This window comes from Lates calcarifer, linkage group LG14 (assembly GCF_001640805.2).
Source record: "Lates calcarifer isolate ASB-BC8 linkage group LG14, TLL_Latcal_v3, whole genome shotgun sequence".
Lineage (NCBI taxonomy): Eukaryota > Metazoa > Chordata > Actinopteri > Centropomidae > Lates > Lates calcarifer.
Window position 1 is genome coordinate 12,814,942 of NC_066846.1, and position 6,555 is coordinate 12,821,496.

A 6,555-nucleotide genomic window follows, 5' to 3' on the forward strand; every position below is an offset into this window, starting at 1 on the left:
ATAGCAAAGGGTATTGTGCTAGCTACCAGACTGGTAGAACATCTGGAGTAGTCTGCAGCCCATGCTAACAGACCAGAACCTCCTTAGGTTAGTGTTTTACTCCCTGTTTCCTCCACATAGTGTCCAACTGCATGCATCCTCCAAGTGGACTCCAAGCACAAAGAGTATAAGAATAACTATGCATCCGTAGTGTCCGCAGTGGAATATAATCCAGGTTTAAGAAAGAGCTGCTCTGTCCTTTTCGATAGAGCACCTCTATGTTTTCTGTCCAGTCCAGTTTATTGTTTGTGTACAATCCTCCTAAGTATCTGAATGAGTTCACCATCTTGATTTCCTCACCATGGATGGTACTAGAGTTTGGGATCTTCTTCCTCCATCAGAGGTCCTTCATCAGCTCCTTGGTTTTGCTGATGTTGAGCTGGAGGTGGTTCTCCCTGGCCTGGTATCGTGTGGTAAAGCTCTTTACTACTCCTCCTTGTCCTCACTGTAATAAGCAAAAAATGACATTATTGCAAGTGTTTTAAATCTGTCTTTTTTTGATTTTACAAGAGACAACGATGAGGACCAAGTGGTTGGTTTGGCAAATGTACGTCTGATCAACTTTGGGAACTGCGAGCCTCCCAGCACTGGCTTCCATCCAGTTGATCAAGGAATTCTGGTAAGAAATTCTGTTTCTTGGACACTGAATTCTTATTGTAACGTTGTGGTGTAATAATCACAATCGCATAGATGTACAATGTGATATGCTCAACATTTATGGTAATATAAAAACTTCAAATGCAAATTTCCAATAAGTAAAATGGGGAGGCTTACATGTTCGATTTCCATACTTCTTTGCCAAAATAGTTGAGACTATTATGATGATAATTCCAACACCTATGCTGAGGCCAAGGCCAATGCCAAGATGATGATCTGAAACAGTGTATAAAGATGTCAAGTTTACATATCACAGTGTATTACAACTTTCTTTTACTTGTGCACCCTGTAATGTTTGGTTCAGGTGGTTTCTTAGAGGAAAACCCAAATTTACTCACTGGAATCTTTTGTGTGCCTGTCTTTTTCTGCAGTGAGTGCTGCAGAGGCTGTCGAACAATTGAAGGAAGTGTTAAATTAATCTGGAAACATGGGATAAATTCTGACTTGCACTTGGTTGCCATTTTTAAGAGGGAAAAGATTTTTCGTGTGTCCAGTTTTTCAAAAATACAAAATCACTTCAACATCTCCAGAAAAGGACTCAAGAGATTTACTCACTGGGTTGATCGATCTGCTGTGGTGTGTTGTGTTTGTCCTCTGTTGAAAAATTAAAACAGGTGTTAAACTACTCAAACAACACTATGATCCCATTCTGAGGAAAAAAACATGCTTGGTTCCTTCAGTTTCTTCAATTACATATCATGTCATCAAATTATAGAACAGATTAATGACAAATATTTTTAAGAGCAATCGTGGCTCCTTCAAATCTGGATTTTTGACCCATTTGGCAGCCACTGTCAATCGTCTTCCTATATTAGAAATGTCCCAACACTTTTCCAGAAGTCCACACAATTGTGTTGCACTTGTAGTTTACTTGGCTCTCACCCTGTGTCCAGTTCATCCTAAACCAGCTCTACAGAGTTTATGTCTGGAGACTGTCCTGCTCTCCCATCATGAGGGGCCTCCATCTAGTTCTATCCTTTTAATGTCTTGGGTCATTATCTTGCTGTAAGATGAACTCCTGACCAACCAGTCTGTCCTTTGTTACTGATGGCTATATACATTACTTCTTCCTGCAGTACACTATTATCCTTATGATGCATAAGAGGGTGTAGTGACACACTTTGTTCCAGCGCTGCGTTTGTACAGACAGTGGGTTTGTCAGTACCTGCAGGTATTGTTTGCATTAACTCTCAGGGCTTAATTTACTTCTATTGCTGTAGGAAAGGTCTGTTTTCTCCTGAAATTTACATGAATTTCTTTCAACCGCTGACCTTTGTACCACCTCACTGGACTTGAGCTGCGTACATTTAAATAAAAACTTGAAAAATAGGGGTATTTAAAATTTGACCAATTGCACAATGACTTACCAACAATAAGCAGAATATATCCCTTCCTGACCTGACTGGCCAGATGGGGAACGTAGCATGTGTAGTTTCCTGCATCGCTTTTGCTAACGGAGGAGAGTTTTAGCGAAAGGTTTCCTCTGCTGATTTCAGTCGTGGAAGAGAGATGTCCGTTGTCTGAAGTCCTTGTGCTGAAGGTCGGGAGCATCTCTCCTGTTTCGGTAAACATGCACCCTGGTTGCATTGAGTCTCCACTCCACCACCAGAGCTGTGGCATCAATGGGTGGCTCCAGGTGGCAGGGCAGGATCACGTCATCACCAACTGATACTTTGACTGGTTGAGGTGAGCCCTTCACTTCAGGGTTTCCTGGAAAAAAAACAGACCTTGCATTGAAACAACACAGGATATTTAACCATGTATGAAAATAATAAGAGCTGTCAGCGTCCATTTCACCTCCTTACTTTTAGACTTTGCATACATGTTGTGTTTTCTTTTTTACTTAAGTAAAATTTTGGAGTGTTGGACAAAGCAAACAGTGATATCTTCTTACATATTACATCCATCCAAAAATGGGTTAACTGCCTGCTTAATTTCAGACAGTAAGGACAGAAGAACTAATGTTATTTAGGTTTCATAAGAGGGTTCATGCATGAATGTAAGATAAAGTCAAGATGAGGTAAACATGGTGTTTCAGTCTGAGTGACGCAGCTGATTTTCATAAAACATTTAAAAGCTGAATTTGACAATTATTTAAACTTTAGACAAGCAAAGATTTCCCAGGTGCTGATAGTAACAGATCACTGAGTGTAGCTACTTTTAAGCCCAGAGCATTTCAAGAAATGGTCCCCCCCCCCCAATGAAAATTCAGTCAAAACTAAATATCACTTAAAAGTCTATTTATCTTCACAGGATCAGTTCTGAGTTGTACCGGCTGGCGACATTGTTTTCCTGCAAGATGACAAATGATACTGTTTCTCTCTTTCTTTCTCTCTTCGCCATTTTAGGAAAAAATGTGTGGCATGCAGCTCAGTTCGCATTACAGGGAAGTTAAAATAACCACTATGCCGCAACTTTTACTACAGTCACAGATCTGAGTACTACCATGCTGTTCCATGAATTCAGTGTGTTTTATTGAGTCGTAAGTAAATCAAATCAAATATCAGTGAATGTTCAGACGAGGACAAAAGGGAAGTTTCACGTTTCCCAGAAATGGCGTGGGGAGCTGCTTAAGAGCAAAATATGTATAACATATATAATATGTAACATATATAATAAATGAAACACAGTTAGAGTACAAGGAGTAAACAAAGCCAACCACTGATTCACATCTGTTATAAGTCGAATTAATTTACCTGTTGACATGACTACAGCAGCAGAGAACAGCAGGACGATGAATGCAAATTTCTCGGCCATGATGAGATTAAAGCCTTAAATAGATAAAACCGACACATTCCTGTACAGAGCTGTTCTCACTGACTTTTTGTTTTAAAATAAATAAATAAAGGATGGTATTGTGAAAAGCGCTCCGCGTAGTCACATGGCAGAACTCTCTCTTCCTCTTAACGCCAGCTCTTAACGGATTGTGAAAGTGAAAGTCACTTATGCATATTTTGTCGACTTAAACACATACACACACAAATATGAATAAATAATTAGAAATTGCAAAATGAAGTTTGACTGCAGCGCTTTTAGATTTGATTAACAACTCCCTGTTTTACTGCGCCGATTTTAGTTTATTGTTTTTATGCGAGTTTGTCCACATGTACAACTGAAACTGCTTATTGATTTGCTTTGTTTCAGTTTATAGCCACCAGAGGGCAGCAGCGCACAGGTTTACAGAGATATGGGTGACACGGTGAGGCCTGTAATTCATCATGTCAGTCTGATTTGTCATGGTCAAAACGGGCCTTAAATTATAATGTATTAAAATACATCCATGATCCAGATCTTAAAGGTATCCCACCCTCCCTGTGGATGTATTATTGGACCAATCAATCACCTGGCCCATTGGTATGTGTCGTCATCGGTCATGACCTGCTGCGGCGGAGCTCAGAGAGGCGGGGACAGGAAGCCGGAAAACAGATTAAAACCAATGTGTGAAAGGTTGCCTCGGTTTGTCAGTGCTGTGAGAAAACTGAATTAGCCTAGATGCTACAACAAGCTTTGGAGCTGCTTTTTTGTCTAAACGAGTGAGGCTGGACGCAGAACACACCTGCGGCTAACGAGCGAACTAGTATTTGAATTAGTGGCGAGCGTTAGCAGCAGCCTTCTCTTTAAAAAGTAACCTTTTGCCCTTATATCCATTTCAGTTGTTTTATCACCTGGGTAAGAGTGTCTTTGTGTTTCCATGACTGAGGCGTCCCTGACATGAGTTGTGGAAACCCAACCTGGACGGGTGAAAACACAATCAGCTCTTGTTGATGTCTGTTTAAATCCCTGCTGTATTTGTTTACAGACACTTTACGGGCGTATTGCATCTCTTTGTAACTTTGTGTTCCATCCTGGTCATTTTAACTTCGTTGAAGATGGTTTATCATGTTGTTGTCGTTGGTTTGTGGCTATTTGTGGTCATTTTCAGTCATTTTAGGTATCTACGTGGCTGTTTTACACCTGGGTGTTAGCATTGGGGACGAGCCTTATCTTTTTTTTGTTGTTGATTATTGAAAGTTTTATATAATTTTCCTTTGTATGTTTCTCTTTAATTTCCTCCAGGTGTCATCACTTTGTCCACGACACGGTCCATGATCTGAGAGACATTGTTGAGGATGAGGGAGACATCGTCCACGATCAGACACATTGTCCATGATCGCAGAGACCTGTGCAAGAATCGGTAGAGACTGGGGTTCCTCGATTTGACGGCATTGCTTGCAATCAGGAGACATTGTTAATGATCACAGAGATACTGTCTATGATCTCAGAGACGTAGTCCATGATCACAGAGAGCCTTTGTACAACGAAGAACTTCTTTGAGACCAGGACAGAGGCCTCCAGGTAATTCACAAATGGCTTTACATCAACTGTACAACAGAGCTCTGACATTAAACTGTTTATGTTCAGTAGTCAGTGTATCAGAAAACTGAAATAATAGATGTAGTCTTCAATATAAAAATAATATATAAGTAATCTTTAGTAACAGAAGTGATGTAATAGTAATTAACAATATCAGAAATAAGATGTAATAGTCGAAGTCAAAAAAGCACTAGAAGTAGTTTGCAACAGTAAATGTTTTCTGTAAATTGAGAACATGTAAAGAACAAGTATTTTGTAAAGATAAAAATAATCTAATATTAGAGGTAACAGTAAAACTAAGCTGTAGTGTAAAAACAATGGAGAAGTAATAGAAATCCAAAATACAAATAAAAATGTCTCATTGTAGTAAGACATAAAATGTCAAAAAATAATTGAAAAGTTTTCACATAATCTTCTGTTAATACCTTTGTAAATTTGGTTGTCATTCATTCAACGAAAACAAAGATATTTTAAATATATGTTAATAAAATGAAGGTTGAAATGTGAAATAATGATTCAGTATGTGACCGTCTGCGGTGGAAGAAATACTCAGACTTTGTACTGAAGTATAATAAACAACACAAGTTAAAATCTTGCATTCAAAAATGCACTTAATTGATAGTGTTTGTTATTGTTGTGCAGTTGACAGTAACATACGTGATTGGTTCGGTGATTAGTTGACAGGCACACAATCAATAATCATTGTACTTTTTCCCAAATATTTGTTGTTGTTGGTTCTTCAGGAAGTGATGATAGTCAGTGGTTCATTTTCTGAAACAGTCCTCTAATGTTTGTTAAATGTTCTGGTTCAGCTGTAATGTTGAACATTGATCTGTGTTTTCATGGTTGAACTGTTAATGAGCAATAGGTAGTAGTGTATTGATCATTTTCCTTTGTATGCTTCTCTCTCCAGGTGTCACCACGAGTGCCAAGACATCATCCATGATTGGAGAGACATGATCAGAGAGACATTGTCGAAGATGAGGGAGACATCGTCCACCATCAGAGACATTGTCCATGACCTGCTGAAACATGTGCAAGAGTCAGTGGTGATGGAGTTCCCTGATTCGACGGAATCGCCCGCGATCAAAGAGACACTGCTGATGATCACAGAGACTTTGTCCACGATCACAGAGCCTTTTTACAATGTAAAATTCTTTGAGATCAAGCCAGTGGCCTCCAGGTAATTCACAAACAGCTTACTCAAAATCCTCCAAAAAATGTCATGGCGTCAAAAATGGTCAAAAAGTATCATAGCATATTATGGTGTAAAAAAAGACCTCAAAAAAAGTCATAGTATAGTATGGCATCAAAAAACATGAAAAAAGTCATAGTATAGTATGGCGTCAAAAAATATGAAAAAAAGTCATAGTATAGTATGGCGTCAAAAATGGTCAAAAAAAAGTCATAGTATAGTATGGCGTCAAAAAAACATGAAAAAAAGTCATAGTATAGTATGGCGTCAAAAATGGTCAAAAAAAGTCATAGTATAGTATGGCGTCAAAA